At 48.3% G+C, this 15,818-nt stretch overlaps 1 protein-coding gene across 4 annotated transcripts in view; it reads left to right on the top strand.

Annotated features, from left to right (window-relative positions):
- The window catches only part of Ptk2b (protein tyrosine kinase 2 beta), a 122,589-nt gene continuing 106,771 nt past the window's right edge, over positions 1-15,818 (top strand). For all 4 annotated transcript variants that reach the window (XM_041663523.1, XM_041663513.1, XM_041663506.1 and 1 more), the window contains exon 1: positions 1-166. The gene's annotated coding sequence lies outside the window, so the exon portion shown is untranslated. The remainder of the gene's footprint in view (positions 167-15,818) is intronic.

The following is a 15,818-nucleotide window of genomic DNA, read 5'->3' as shown; positions in this document are numbered from 1 at the left end:
CAGCAGGGGTGTGGTTAACGACCGAGAGGAGGAGGGGGGGAAAACAACCTGTCAGCCTCTTACTCAGCCTTGGCGGGCGGCGGGCCGAGCCGCGAGTCCTACCTGCGGCGGTCGCACTCACCTGGCCCAGCCCGGAGCCCTGGCCCGAGTCCGCGCCTCACCCGCGGTGAGTCCTGTGCGTCGCTACATAGCGCCGGGGTCGGGGACCCGTCAATCGTTCGACTTAGGTGGAAAGCCGGAGGGGGGCTGCAGTTCTGGTCCTTCGGAGAACCTGGACGCGGCTGGGAATTCCTGGAAAGGGGGCCAAAGACCCAGAAAGTCGGAGCTGCTGAGCAGGTGCTCACGCTGAGCTTACCGCCCCGAGCTGGGGGAGAAGGGATCTATTTTTGGACTTCTTCTGAGACTAAAGGGTGTATCCCCCGTTTTGTCCTGTTAGCATTCAGACAGGGGAGGCTGGGGCCACGGTTTGAAGAAGGCTTAACGAAGCAGCTTGTTTCTAAAGGTTGGGTTTGGAAGCCCCAGATCCAACCCGGGGCTTCAGAATCCAACTTCAGCACCAGCGCAGCCCTCTGCCCAGGCACTGCGCGCTTTTCTCCCCAGTGCCCTTCGGAACCCTGTGGCCACATTCCCACCCCTATCCCCAACCTCTGGGACGTTTTTTCTGGGTTCTCCAGAGGAACCATGCCAGTGTGTGTGTGTGTGTGTGTGTGTGTGTATGTGTGTGTGTGTGTGTGTGTGTGTGTGTGTGTGTGCCAAAGTTCCAAAGTTCACACTGGCCGCAAGGGCTCATTTTGAAGCTGCTTTCCCCATGCTACTCAAGGGTTAAGTTCTGGGCTGCTGTTCCTGCTGCCAGGCTGTGCGTGGGCAAAGCTTTGGGTGGGTGAACAGTGAGCATATGGGTGATGTTCTGAGGCCCACCAAGCCCTGCCACCTGCCCTCACCCTCAGCCATATGACACCAGCATCTCCCATCATCCCCAAACTGGAAGCAAGATTCAACTGGGCTCTTTGAAGGAACCAAGCCTGGACCTGAAGGGTAGGGGGGTGGCATTAGCAAGAAGGACTTGAAAGCAAGAGGGAGAAGAACCTTACGGATCTTGAGCCCGACTGGAGCCCGCTGAGACAATGCGCATGGCATAGAAAGGGTAGGGGTGCCAGGCAGCCCCTGTGTGCTCAGGTTGACAAGCCCTTGCCTTTCACAACTGCTGGGTGAGGGGGCAGCGGTGCAAGAAGGATGCAGAGAAGGAAAAAAAAAGTGACTCACGGCACTTGGGAGGAAGGAAGGAGTCACATTCATGAGAAAGACCTAACTTTGGTAGGACAGTCTGCCTACCTTCACTCACTTAGGAGCTTCCCACCCGCATCCAGGTGCAGCTGTCAGGTGAGGGGAGACTTGGAGCAGCCTGTCATGGCTCCAGTTGGCTAGGACAGAGGCAGGAGAGGCGGTGCTGCCGTGGGAAGAGGCAGAGTCCCACCAATACAGAGCCAGAGGGTGGACAAGGCTGGTCAGGGACAGATCCTGAATCTTTTGGGCAGAAACCACTGTGAGAACGGAAGATCAATAGGGATTAACCAAGCAAGGGGCAGAAAGGAAGTCAGAGCGCTAAGGGCAGCAAGAGACAACGGAGAACTGAAAGCAGCCAAGTAGCTGAGCGTGTTGGGAGCCTAGAGTGCAAGGGGGAGGGGGAACTGCAGCCGTAAGTAGAGGATGCTCTCCCCCTCCCACAAGGCCTGGGAAGGCGTGCTCAGGCTGCCATGGCAACCCCTCTGGGAGCAAAGCTTGGAACCTGGAGCTGCTTGAAACTTCCCAGCGTGCTTCCCCTCCGAGACGGAGGTGCCCGATTTAGCAAACGAAAACAAGGGGCATTCAAATTTGAATTTTAAATGAGCAAATTTGTTGAAGATTTTGTTCTCGGTGTTAAGTACGTTTCATACAGTATTTGGGAGTTACCTAACACTCAGACATTACTCACAGTTTATCTCAAACTTAATTGGACGTCCTGAGTCTGTCTGGGAAGTGGAGGTTGGTGCTCTACCGAGCAGTCTAGACTGAGAGCTAACTCAGTGCCCCCAGAAAAGGCTCAGGGCATGTTTTTTTTTTTGTGACAAATCATGATAGACCCAGTTGGAGGCTCCTTCCGTGATTGGTCATGATATTACTATTGGGAAAAGAAAATCAGCATTTTGCTCCATTTATTGATCTGCAGAGCTGAATGTGTGTGTGTGTGTGTGTGTGTGTGTGTGTGTCTATAAACTGAAAGCAATAGGTTACTTGGCAGTACCTTGGAAAGAAATCGGACCAATGGTTGCAGGAACAGACCTGGGTCAAGCTGCTCGATTCTCCCGGCCTCAGAGCCTGTTTGTCTAGGTGTTAGGGTAGGATCCTTGATACAATGTGGAAATCTGCACTCCAGTGCTATGCAAAAGTACTACATATTAATTTTAAATAACATATTCACAGACAGTGACCGAAAGAGCACCCACAAACTGCTTGGGGTGCGTCTATTTCTGTTTGCGTTTATAGAATGCCTAGAGGTCTCAGGGAAAATGTGTGGTAGGGTTGGTTCCTGCTTCTAGTGGAAAAAGTTAGCCTCTGGACAGGGGCGGGGATGAGGAGTGGAGGGTGGACACAAAGTTATTTCCTCCGGGTTCCTCGCCCATCCACTAGCCCATTTCAGAGGCAGAGGAGACCAACAGCACTCCTTCTGGAGACTGGCAGGTGGAAAGAGAGGAGTTGTTCAAGAGAAACCTGAATGGATGAAAGGAGGAGCTGCGAGAAACACCCAGCACAGCCCCACACCCGCAAACGCACCATAAAATCAGATCTTCGTTATTCTTCAGTTTATAATAGGGTCCTTATTAGAAAGCTCGAGCTGGGGCTAGAAGAAGGAAGGGCGCCTTGTGAAATGGGTCCCAACTTTAATGAGAACATTCCTAAGGCGTTAGAGACCTCCTAAAAGGAGAGTTGGGAGGAGTTGAGAATTTGGAGAGAGAGAGAGAGAGAGAGAGAGAGAGAGAGAGAGAGAGAGAATGGGAAGTATGTTTCCCTTGTGGACTGCTCAGTTATAAATGGTCCTCCTCTCCAGTGGTGAATCTCTCTGTCCCCCAGTCCAGCCCACTTTGTCCCCAGTCAGTCCCTTAGTGTGCCACTTGAGACAGAGATAATCAGAGATATTCTGTGGTATGCTGTGCACATTTGCAGGACAAGGCTGTGGTAAGTCCTGCAGAAAAGGCAAGCATGGCTCTGCCTTAACTTAGCATTCCCTGAATCTGGCTATTCAAGCCCTTCAGGCTTTCAAGGGAAATTAGCATTTCACACACAGAGAACGTGGATTCTGATAGGGGGTGCAGACCACACAGATCTATCAGAAGTCATTGTTCCCCCTGTAATTCTAACGAGGATGGATATAATTTATCCTATAGTTGATGAGATCAACTCAGAGGTGTTCAGGAAATGAACTCTTGTGTGCAACATCCCAGCCTCACCTTTCTCCAGGGATTGAAATCTCCCTTAGGAGCTGCCTAGCCTTTCCCCTCACAGACCTTGGTGAGAAGTCTGGCACTTTGCCCCGTGCAGAGGTGACAATAGTTCCAGATGGCCAAACACTGCTAGGGCAAGCACAGCTGCTAGAGAGGAGAGGGGAAGGGGGGGAGGCCCCTCTGGGGTGGACCCTGTTTAGTGGGGTCCTCAGTCTCTAGTTTTCTCAGGGCTCAGGATCTACCCAGCTCAGACTACCTGACTTCCCAGGGCAATGGGAGCTTAAAGTGGTTAGCCAAGAGGCAGTGAGAACAGAGAGGGCACAGCTGAGATTGTTTGGGAGCCCAAGCAAGGTTAAAAAAATATAGTCATGTGATTCTCATATATTTCATGCCAGTCCTAAGGCAAAGGAAGACGAGCAAGGCCCTGGTAACCCTAACAGGCAACTTCTATGCAAGCAGTTGATTGGTCAGGAGTTCAGACTTATGACTCTAACTGGACCTTCTTTGGGACCTCGGGAAAGTCATTCTGCTGCGGCTTCCTATCTGTAAGGTGGGGGTGGTAGCAGGCTTTTTGAGGGTGAGGTGAGGTGCTCTATGTTAGCCAGGACACAGATAAAATAGAAATGGTAGTGGCTATCACCCATAGCAGGGTAGGAGAGTCCCTACTCCCACCTCTGTGCTGGGTGGCCCCGTGATTGCCAGAGCACTGGTAGTCTGGTGGAGGAGTCAGGCCTTCAGAGCACTGGGGATATAGACATGTACCCAGAAGTATGGGCTGTTGTTTCAATATTAGCATCCTATGGGGGTATGCTCATGTACCAACTTAATAACCTGTGTTGTGCATAAAACACAATAGACACAGTAGATACTCAGAATTGCAAACTCTCTCATGTCTTGATACGTATGAGCTGCCCCGAACCTATGGGGCAGCACTGGTTTTTATTAGTTTGCTTGACTGTGTAGTATACATGTTTGCAGCCAGGGGCAGGGGGCAGGGGTGCTGTGCAAACACAGGTGTGTCCATGGTTTAGGCCAGAGGTCAGCCTCAGGCATCCTTCCCCTGAATGCCATCTTGATTTTTCCAGAGGGGTCTGTCTTCGTTTCTTTTCCTATTGCTCTGAACCAATACTCTGAAAAAAGCAGCTTAGAGGAGAAAGTCCAGTCAGTCATGCAGGGTCATCAAGGCGGCAGGAGCTTGAAGCAGTTGGCCTCATTAGATCCTTACTCCACAGATGGTGCCACCCACAGTGGGTGTGTCTTCATGCCTCAATTAATGCAACCAATCACCACACTCCTTCACAGGTGACCCCAGAGTCTGGATTCTGTCAAGCTGGCAATGAACTCTAGCTACCACAGGGTCTCACTGTTAGCTTGCTGATTCTGCTTGGTCAGTGGCTAGCCAGCAAGCCCCAGGGATATGCCTGCTTAAGTCTCTCCAAACCGAGCACTTTCTCAGCTGAGCCATCTCTCCTGCCTGCTTTTATTTTGTTTAAGGTTTTAGGGATAGCTACGCAGCCCAGCTTGGCTTCAAACCTTGCTCTCCCGCCCCCAACCTTCCCAGTGCTGAGATCTCAGGAATGTACTGCCATGCCCAGAAATTTCTTTCTTTCTTTTTTTTTTCTGGTGCTGGGGAGGGAACTCGGGGTCTCACAAACGGCAAGCAGCCACCCTCTACCAGAGTTGCACCTCAGCTTCTCTTTTTTCCTGTTCCTGAGGTCACAAACCGCCTTCTAACACAGAAGAATGTTGCCCTAAGTGCCAACTCAGAGGTGCCAGAGGCAAAAACTCAACAGTTCTTATTGTAGCTACTCCACTGCCACCAGCATGCTCTGAGTACAGCCAGGCTGAATTAGCTCTCAGGCCAGGAAAGATGATGTCCACTGATACCATCAGGCGCTGGAGCCCGAAGGCCCATTTAATCGGGTAGGCAAGCAGTACATGGTGGCTATTCTTCCTAGGTTCTTCCCATTTAGCTGCAAAACTCTGAGCTGTGTGAGGGGGGGGGGAGGGGCAGTCTTTTGAGTCACTCTGCTGTGTCTCAAGGTATAATTATTACTTACGATGACAGTTTGATTAAGAGAGCAGACTCCAGGCTGCACATTTTGATGCGTGTCTACCTAGATGCAATGGGCAGACTGATACAGCATAAAGCTTGGTTTTTGAGACACAGACCCTTCAGATAGACTTCGGAGGTCTTTACCTGGTGGGCACCTCTCTGCGCTCTGGGTCTCTCCAGGTTTTCCTTTTGCCCAGTGTTAATGAGCCCAGGACTCTTAACAAGTTCTCTATCAAAGTGATTAAGGCCAAGAGAACCAGCGCCAAGCCCCAGGAAGGTCGGGTACCTCCATAGCTCGCTTGATGTTTTCTCCCTCCCCCCTCCCAATGTCTTAGCTACAGTTCACTAACACCCCCCCCCCCCCACACACACACACACATTTACCCTCTCTTTCCTTTTGTGCTCTAAAATCCACCCACAGAAAATCTGAGAAGACCACTAGGGAAACCACCCAGTCCAGACTGAAGCATGGGTGGGCTTAACGCTTGTCTCAGAAAGCAGTCAAAGTGGTTCGCTTCTCCCATGAAAGCTGAGGGTAGCCTTCCCTTTGCCTGTATGTCTGAGATTACACACACACACACACACACACACACACACACACACACACACACACACACATCCTACACCCCCTTCCCCCAAATCCCCGGCCTCCCGGCCTAGTGGGTCTGTCTCTTGTTCCCATGGTGCTCAGCGGTTCCTTTCAGGGCAGCTGGGAGTTTGAATCTGACCCCTCCCCCAGTTTCCTTTCTGCAGCTGAGGTCCTGGCGACTCGAAGCAGGCACACTGTGTCCTGATTTCTAACGTAGCTTTGCCCTCTTTCCACCTGCTCCAGCACCCAAGACTCTTTGTTCCTCAGTGGCAGCCTGACGTGAGGGCGTTCCCAGTCGGTCTTCTCAGGTCACCTCCACACCTTCCTACTCAGGGAGTTGTCCCTCCAGGCAGGCTCCCCAGCATCGGTGACAACATCCGGCTCAGGCCTTTCTACTCATGGCACAGGTGCTGGCTGGCTTCTGACTTTCAGAGTCATCAGCTGAGGTAGTTGTGAGAAGGTTTAAGCCCTGATTCTCAATTCTATCTTAGGGCAGCTGAGCCTCCGCCTAGCCAGCCCTTCAGTGAATCGAAGACCTGAGCTCGGGAGCCTGGGCCCTGAGGTCTTCCATGACTGGCTGTACAGTTTTGAGAGTCTTTCTCCACTTTTTTTCTTATTTGAGAAAGAAGTGGTACCATGTGTGTGACAGAATCCTTGGGAGAAATGCTTGACGCCTGTCACCATGTCCCTTAAAATATCACAGGCACCACGCCAGGGAAGAAAGATGATTTGGGGTCAGAAAGATTGTGGATCTGAGTCTTATCTCATTTCCTATCTTCCCAGGCTTTACTGAGCCTCAGTTTCTCTGTTTGAATTCCGTCCCCATATTTGTTGGATGTTTCTCTGCTCCCCAGCCCTCTCCACGTTGGGGTGGCGGTCCTACTCCTCCTATCTGAAGACTCCTATCTACCTCAGCAAATTCACAGTCTGTCAGGCAGAGGATACCACATGGGGAGACTTGCCTGTAAGAGAAGATGGGGACTTGTGGCACTGTGGAAAAGGCATGGCGTACATTACACTAGAGGAGAGGGACGTTACTTCTGGCTGGGATGTCCCACAGAGCTTCCCGGGAAGGTGGTATTGGGAAACGCTCTGAAGGGCAAACAAGGATTCATCTGTGGGAACTTGGCATCTCGATTGTGTCCAAAGAAAAGCGTAAATAGAAGCCTGGAGGTGGGTGGAAAGGTGGAGTTTGGGTGAGTCACTCCGGGTGGAGCCAAGGGTAGCACAAAAAAAAACAAAAAAAAACAAAACAAGAGTCAATACAGGTAATGAGTGAGATAAGGCCTGGAAGCTGCAGACTGTGGACATGGTTGAGAGAACTTAGGGGACTTTATTGGGAAGGCTGCAGCTGGGAGCTGTTCGGTACTTAAGGGGATGTGATCAGATTGGGGAGCGGGGTACAGAGTAGATGGGCTAGCAGAAAACCTGAGCTTGCACAGGGAGTAGACTTTTAACAGTCCAGACCTTAAGAGTCAGAACAAAACTGTGGGGTGCAGGGTGGTCTCAAGGGGTGGGAGGGGCATCCAGGAGAGTATCCAGGCGTTGATTTTCTCAGTGCCACAGTTGGTTCTTTGGTGAATCTGAAAGCTGCAATGAAGGCTTCTGGGAGCATTTGCATGCATAGGCTGTATAGGTTACTCTTTTTGATCCTTTTTTGGGGAGTTGTTTCCATTGCTGATAGGATCTCTCTCTCTCTCTCTCTCTCTCTCTCCCTCTCCCTCTCTCTCTCTCTCTCTCTCTCTCTCTCTCTCTCTCTCTCTCTCTCTCTCTCTCTCCTTACAGTAGTCAGCGATCCCCTTTGGAAACCTGTGCTCCCCCATCATAGCCTCCCGGTTTCTTGGCTGTCCTAATCTGTAGAGTTTGTTTACATAGTTCCAGGGTCAATTCTTCCAAGGCAGAGAAGTGATTTTCCTCGCTCGGTCCTTCACACATCCACAGAATCCGTAGTCATAAGACTTCATGCCCCCATCTCTCCTTCCCTGCACTCTTATGCCTGTCTGAACCTGGCTACACAGACTAGCTCTTCCTCATTCCTAGCCCTAGGAGCCATAACCGCTGGTTGTGACACAGAAGACATTACCAAGTTCTTGAATTCTTCAAGGCCATGCTTTTGTTCAAGGCAGAGACTTCCCAAAGCCTAAAGAGGAGTCATGGATCAAGAGGAAGAGCCCCCAAATCCCTTTACAAATCCACTCTTGAGTCTCCCAAATGCTCTAGACAGTGCCTTATTGACCATCTTCTTCATCCTTGCTCTGAGCTTGTCTGGGCCGAACGAGGAAAGCCATAAAATGGGAATTGATGTTGCCTTAGTGAAGAATTAAAAGTAAACAAAAGAGACCCACAAGACAGGGGTTGGCAGGGATCCCAGAGAAAACAGAGATAGATCATCAGCGTACGTACAGTCGCTTGGACTTCACCCTCACAGTGGGCATAAGCCTATCTCTGGTGCTCGTGGACTCTGAGCTTCTGGCTGCTGTGGTCCTTGGAGGTGAGGACACCTTGTATATGTTAACTGTTTATTTGCGGTGTAATCTGTCATCCCTTAGTGGGGACCTGACTATATAGAAAGATGCTGTTCTGTACGTTTGAGCTGAACACTCAGCCCCTGAGCTATGTCTACACCTAGAGATGCCTGAAGGATTGAGGAGCCTTGCTCTGGGATGGGGAACTTGGGTCAGTGGTATGCATAGTTGGAGGCTGCTCACACAAACTCCCAGAAAGGTGTGTAATTTTCACCTCTGAACTCACACCTTTGCTTAGGGAAAGACAGTTCATGGCTTTACTTGATTCTTGAAGGAACATTGCACTAAAAAGATTAAGACACTGGCTTAGTGGCTAGGAATACTTGCTGTACCAGTAAGTGGATCTGACTTGGAACCTCTGGTACCCACAGAAAAAGCTGGGCATGATTGGAAGTGCTTGTACGTAACTGCCGTTCTGTGGTTGGGTAGAGACAGGTGGATCATGGAGTTTGATGGCTAGCCAATCTATTGGAATTAAGACCTTCTGGTTCAGTGAGACTCTGTATGAAAGAGTAAGAGAGAGAGAGCAATCGAGGAGGACATGTGAGGCCTTTGTCCAGCCTCCCCATGGACCCTATACAATAGATATATATGTAAGCACCACACACACAGACCATGTACCATATGGGAACACACATGCAGCCCCCAAATAATTTCTAACTAAGATCAAGACATATTCTTACTAGGTATTATTGTCAGTTTTATAGAATTCTCATAATCATGACCTCATGGTTGACTCTTGTTTAATTTAGATGGGAGGCCCAGGGAGCACACAGTACACTGTTCCGAGAGGCACTGCTGCGTTCTAAGGACACGACATGGCACTAAAATATGGTGGGCATTCATGCACGGGCTGTGTGCACATATGCACCTGAGAAATTTATGATCCCAGTGAAGAAGACCTTTTAGTAAAGCTAATTTGAATATATCAGGTTTTAGGATAATAGTTCATGTATTATTTTAGTGACACATTTTATATCACATACTATATGAAATAGTATATAGTATGCTAACTTAAAAATACAGCTTTCCCCCAACTCTTTCATTGAGCCAATCAGTAGGGCCTCCCTTCATCAGTTGTGGCCTGTAATGGTCACCATCCCACTGGCTAGGGGAGGTAGCTATTTTTTATTACATCACAATGTTTTACTTTTTTACAACAATGACTTTTTAAACTATAGCTTAAATATCAAAAAATGTACGCTTTTATTTTATTTTTTTAAATTATTTTATCTGTTTTTTTAAGATTTATTTTAATTTAATTTTACTTTTTATGTTTTTTAATTTATTTTCATTTTATGCAGGTGCGTCTATGTAAGGGTATCAAACCCCCTGGAACTGGAGTTACAGACAGCTGTGAACTGACATGTGGGTGCTGGGAATTGAATCTGGGTCCTCTGGAAGAGCAGCCAATGTTCTTAACTGCTGAGATATCTCTCCAGCCCCAGATGTACCCTTTTAAATCCGTAGTTCAATGAACTTCTAAAGTTTTATGTTCACACATCTGTATAGATGTTGCTAATGCCAATCACGGATGTTTTTGTTATTCCAGAAGGAAACCCTGAACCATGAGCCGTCATTTTCCACCATTTCCCTGGCATTGCTAGTATGCTTTCTACCTGTGTGGACTTTGTCTTCCAGACAGAATGCAAGTGGAGTCATAGCCTCTGTGATTTGCTTCCTCCTTTTAGCAAAATGCTCTGAAGGTCTGTGCATGTTGTCAAATCTCTAGTCTTTGTTCTGTTTTCACTGATGTATAATCTTCTATTGTATGGACATATCACATTAAATGCCACATTAAAATGGTGTTTGAGAATTCCGCACATAGGTACACTGTAGTTACATCATTTCTATCCATACCTCTAACCTCTCCCACTCCTCCTGAGTACCCCCAAACTCCCTCTATAGTGTGTGTGTATGCACGCGCACACATACACACACACACACATGCACACACAGTCCAGTTAGTGTTTCTTCTCTTTACAAGTGTGTAGAGCTGATCTCAGGGCTTGGGTATCAATCAGGTCTAGCAGCTATTGACTGATTTTAGTTCTTTAGTTAGGGGTGGAGCCTTGAGACCTCCTCCCCCTTTATGTTGGCAATGTTGGCATGTTAACTGGTGCGATCTTGTGCAGACAACCATATTGTGTCTATGAGCACCTCCTGGTTCTCCGGCTCTTGCAATCCCTTTGGCCCCTCTTCCATGGTGCTCCCTGAGTCGTGGGTATAGATTCTGTCTTATGGATGTCCAAATCCCTGAGTCGTGGGTATAGACTCTGTCTATATGTCAGATCCCATGTGGGTCTGAGCACCCACTGTCACTTATTCTCTGCACTCTGCCCAGCTGTGGTTCTCTGTAAAGTCCCCAAAAGAAACTGGAAAAAGAAGCTTCATTAACAAAGGGTCGAGAGCTGCATTATTTACGAATATAAGGATAAGCATTTAAAAGGCAGTTGAATACTATATCAATCTGGTAAAGTGATATTAGCAGGTTCTCGTCTATGGTCTATGACCTCTTAAGCCATGGACTCTTAATTCTGTGTACATCACCAGGTCTGAGTTCCTGCCCATTGAGTGCCAACCAGATGGCTGTTGGTTAATCCCAAGATAGCAGTACTACAACTACACACTCAAATCTTGTCACCTAGATATTATTGCCACAGTCAATGAATTCTTGAATCCTACATTGCCTTTGTTGTCGGTTGTTTTCTTGATCTTAGCTATGAAATATTAAATAACAGTTTTAATTTGAGTCTCCATAATTGCTAAGGATGTTGAATATTTTAAAAGATATTTTAGAGTTATTTTTTAATTTCTTCTTTTGAGAACTCTCTGTTCAAATATGTGGTGGTTTGTTTAAGAGCCCTGCCCCCCAGGCTCATATTTGAATGCTCGGTCATCAGATAATGACACTATTTGAAAGGATTAGAAGGATTGGGAGGTAAGGTATTGTTGGAGGAAGTGTGACACTGGAAATGGGCTTCAACCTTTCAAAAGCCCACATCAAGCTCAGTTTCTCTCTCTCTCTCTCTCTCTTCTCCCTCCCTTCCTCCCTCCTGCCTGTGGATCAGGAAGTAGGCTCTCAGCCACTATTCCACACTATTCCAGCATCTACCTGCTACCATGCTCCCTGCCATGATGGTGATGGAGTCACCCTCTGAAACTGTAAACCAGACCTTAATTAAATACTTTAGAAGTTGCCTTGGTCATAGTTTTGTCATAGCAAAAGAACAGCAATTAAAGCAATTTCTCTATGTTCTTGTCTGTACTTGTTACTGTCTGTAATTTTGACTTTAACCATCTTGGTGGGGATGGAGTATCTTATTGCTAATTTCAATTTAATTTCTTTGATGACTAATGATATTGTGTACCTTTTCACATCCTGTGGACACTCAAGATGTTTCCTTTGGAGAAATAGCTATTTAAATCCTCTGAAAAGCACGTCTAGGAGTCCACAGTATAGTCATCCAATTCACTGCTCCTCGGAAGACTTCCTAAAGCACTTAGTTTATGAAACCATGCCTATAATAAAAATTACTGTTCTAAATCATTGATTGGAAAAGAAAGCAGTTCTGTTAAGTGACCTTTATAAGCATGCCCAGCTAGCAAAACCACGCAGGTGGCTTCAGACTCATCTCTTTCCCAGTTGACTTCTATTTGAAATATGATAATTTGAAGAGAAATTTATGACTTGAAAGACATGGAAAGGGTTGGATATTAAATTTTTCTTTTCTGATTTAGTTTGGGGGAGGAGAAATCTCACTTAGAGTCATGCAGATGTGATATTAAAAATGGGTCAGTGAACAGCAGGATGGGCGGATGATGGAGAGATGATGGGTGGGTGAATGAAAAACAGGTAGATGGAGAGATGAGGAATGGATGGATGATGGATGCCTAGGTGGAGAGGTGGATGAATGATACACGGCTGGATGGATGGGAAGAAGGACAGGTGTATCAGTGGAAACCAGAGAAGGAATGTAATCTAGTGACCCAGCCAATCAAGCAGCCAGAGCAATCTTTCCAACTTCACTTAGGATCGTCTCCTCCCACTCAGAAAAGTAGCACTGCTTTCAGTTTACACTTCACAGAGGTTTTGATTACAAATTTGAAATGGGATACTATATTTCCTGTTGCTTGGGATATCTTTGAGTATTCTTTGAAAACAGGAAGTAGTCTTCCTTGCTTGGTTTGTAGATGTGACTGAGACACTCTGAATTCTATGTCACCACCCAGGCCTTTCAGGGACAGGACACGGTACAGGGGCTTCTTATCCTTCATCATGTTCAGGACCCTCTGTCACCACTTTCCCTATCAGTGTGAAGACTTGCGGGTCACTGTCACTCTCAAGGCCCTGTCCCTTCTCTGGTGTCCAGTTGGGACAAGCTACCCAGAGACCATAAGCCCAATGACTCATCACCAGCTTCCACAGACAGAAAACACACGTGAGTTAGTGACCGAAGCCCTGGTGTCTGGTCCCATTGTAGGCAAAGGAAAGAGGAAGCATGTCAGACAAGAAGGTAAGAAAGGAAGCTGTGGCCAGTTACATGAAGAAGTGACAGATGTGTCCCAAAACTGCAGAGATGACTTTGAAAGCCTCAGATCCTGGAGAGGGAAAGGTAGCAGGTACTCTGTGGATAGACCTTCATGGTAACAGCATGAAGGGTGGATGCCTGGAAGATTCGCTCAAGACGTTGTACAGTGGCAATTGGGTTCTGGGAGCAAGATTTAGTAGAGAGCTTTGTGGGTGGGACTGGGGCTTCTTTTCTCTTCTCCCCTCCTGCCCCCGTTCCCTCCCCTCCTCTATCTTTTATTCCCCCCTTTTCTTTCCCATCCTCTGCTCTTCCCTTCCCATCCTTTCCCTTCTCTCAAGACACAGTGGCATACAGCTCAGGCTGACTCTCACTCCCTCTGAAGCCAAGAATGACCACGCACCTCCAATCTTCCTGCCTCTACCTTCTGATGGCTGGGATCACAGCCATAAGCCACAACACCCAGCTTATGTGACATTAGGGATCAGTGCCAGACCAAGGCTTTATATGCTAAGCACTCTACCAACTGAGCCCAAGCACCAATCCTGACTCCTTCCTTCGTTGATGGTGATCAGTGGCTTTGGGATTAGGGGTTCATATACGTACCATTCAGGAAAGGTTCCAGATCCATCCCATAGGCTCTTAGTAGTCACTGTGTGTGTATGTGGGTGTGTGTGATGGGTGTGATGTACTTATTGTGGCCAGGTGCTGTGATAACACTGTGGATATAGAGGTGAACCGGAAACTACCTTCCAGACAAGGATAGCGTCAATGCACACCACATGAGTTGCCAGCGATTGCTACAAATGTCACTGGGTCTCTAAGGCCAGAGTACCAATGCTACTAAGGGGAGGCTACAAAGACTTCACAGGTGACGTAGCTCAAGGATAGGGTTTCAGAAGTGGTTGGGATCAGGCCAACAGAAGATTGGTGAGATACTTCCCACGCAGAAGACATGGAAGACTGGCTGGTATGGGGAAATGAGCAGCTCAAGGAATCAAGATTTAGCACAACTGTGGTATGAGCAATGCAAACAGGGTGCATGCAGAGCGGTCCTCTGCCATGGCCGCTTGGCATTCGGCATTATTCTCCAGAAGTCACTGAAAGTGTAGGAGCAGCACGTTCGGCCGCATGGGTTTTCATGCTGGGAACAGACTCAGCATTTTGTTTTTGAGAGAAGGATTCTGATCCCAGGCCAGAACTCTAGCGCCCAGCTCAGAAAGGCTCCAGCTACAAGATTTGCAGACAGGCATTCTGGGTGTGGTCAAGGGCTATGAGCCAGGCTGTGGCACCGCTGATGTACATCAGGGCACTGTGGGAGCCCCCCGGGGGCACAGACCTCAGTGTCTGCTATCTTTGGGCATCTACCATGTCACAGCTACCCATACTGCTGGCTTCCAGGGAAGCTGGTGTTGTGCAGTGGTCCCCAAAGGCTGTTCTACAGGAGCCCACTTCCTGCTTTCTCTCTCAGGACTGGTATAGGCTGTAGGAGAGTGGGGTAGAGGCAACAGAGGACTTGGCCAGGCAAGCAAGAACTAACCTGTCTCTAGCGGAGATGCAGAGGATGAAGACAGGTTATTCACCAGGAATGGGGAACTCACGAAGAGCATGCCTACGTGAAATGCATGGGTTTGCCCTACAGTCGGAACAGGATCCCCAGAGTGTCTGGGGTACGCAGAATGAGAGGACCCTGGCATAGGGAATGTTCTGGGTTCTGACAGACACTCATGCCCCTCCTTCTCCCAGAGGCCTCTCCCAGAGCATGTGGCTGCTCCACTCCACTTTGCCTGGCCCGTGTTTTCTAGAGACAAAATTATTTTTCACAAGTACATGCTTTGCTAAATGAAGCGGTGGGAAGGCCAAGGTCTTGTTTCATGTCCTCTGTCTCCTATTCCTAATCCAGCAAATGTCAGGATTCATAGTTCTTAGTCAGTGGGGAGGGGGAGCATTTGGTCAGACATGGGGGGACTTTAGAAGATCTGCAGGGAAGAGCAGGTCCAGAGATGGTCTCTGACCCCTCTGGGAATGATGGGCCGCAGAGGGACTCAGACTAAAACAGGACACATGGAATCTCGCTAGCTGCTGTTTATAGGTCAGCTCACAGAAGGCTCCCAAGCCCAGGTTATGGCTGCTCCAGTGGAGAATAAACCCATGGAAAGATTGTGTGAGGACTACATAGCGACCTTAGAGCCTTCAGCATAGCATGGAGTCATGCCTCCTAAGGCCTCACTCCAAATTTTTCAGACTCACTGAGGCCTGAACTCCTGGCTCCAGAGCCATGGCTTTTACACTTGTTTTGGATGCAACCTGAGTACCACACTTCTGGCAGCTTTTCAGGTTGAACAGGGACAGCGTTTTGAAAGACTCTGCAGAACAGTCCCCCAAAAAGTTCTTTTAGGGGTTGTGCTTCTTCAGGGTGCATCTTAGAAACCCCTTACCCGAAATTTGGTGAACATTTCAGCATCTGTCCACCCGGGCAAGAGTTGCTTCCTTTTTCTTGGTTTTGCTTTGGTTCGTTCTCAGTGCTTCCTCTTCCCAAAATGGTCCCAATGAACCCTGCTTGAAATAACAACACTGTGCTATCAAGATGACCCGCTATCGGCCCAGGGTACTCTGACTTCAAGGCTGCTTTGGCCAGGC

The sequence above is a fragment of the Microtus oregoni genome, unplaced genomic scaffold, assembly GCF_018167655.1.
Source record: "Microtus oregoni isolate MIOR12 unplaced genomic scaffold, Mior012 000001F_ref0000356, whole genome shotgun sequence".
In the NCBI taxonomy this organism is placed as follows: Eukaryota; Metazoa; Chordata; class Mammalia; order Rodentia; family Cricetidae; genus Microtus; species Microtus oregoni.
The sequence above is the reverse complement of the archived record's forward strand: the minus strand, read 5'-3'. Positions and strand labels throughout refer to the sequence as shown.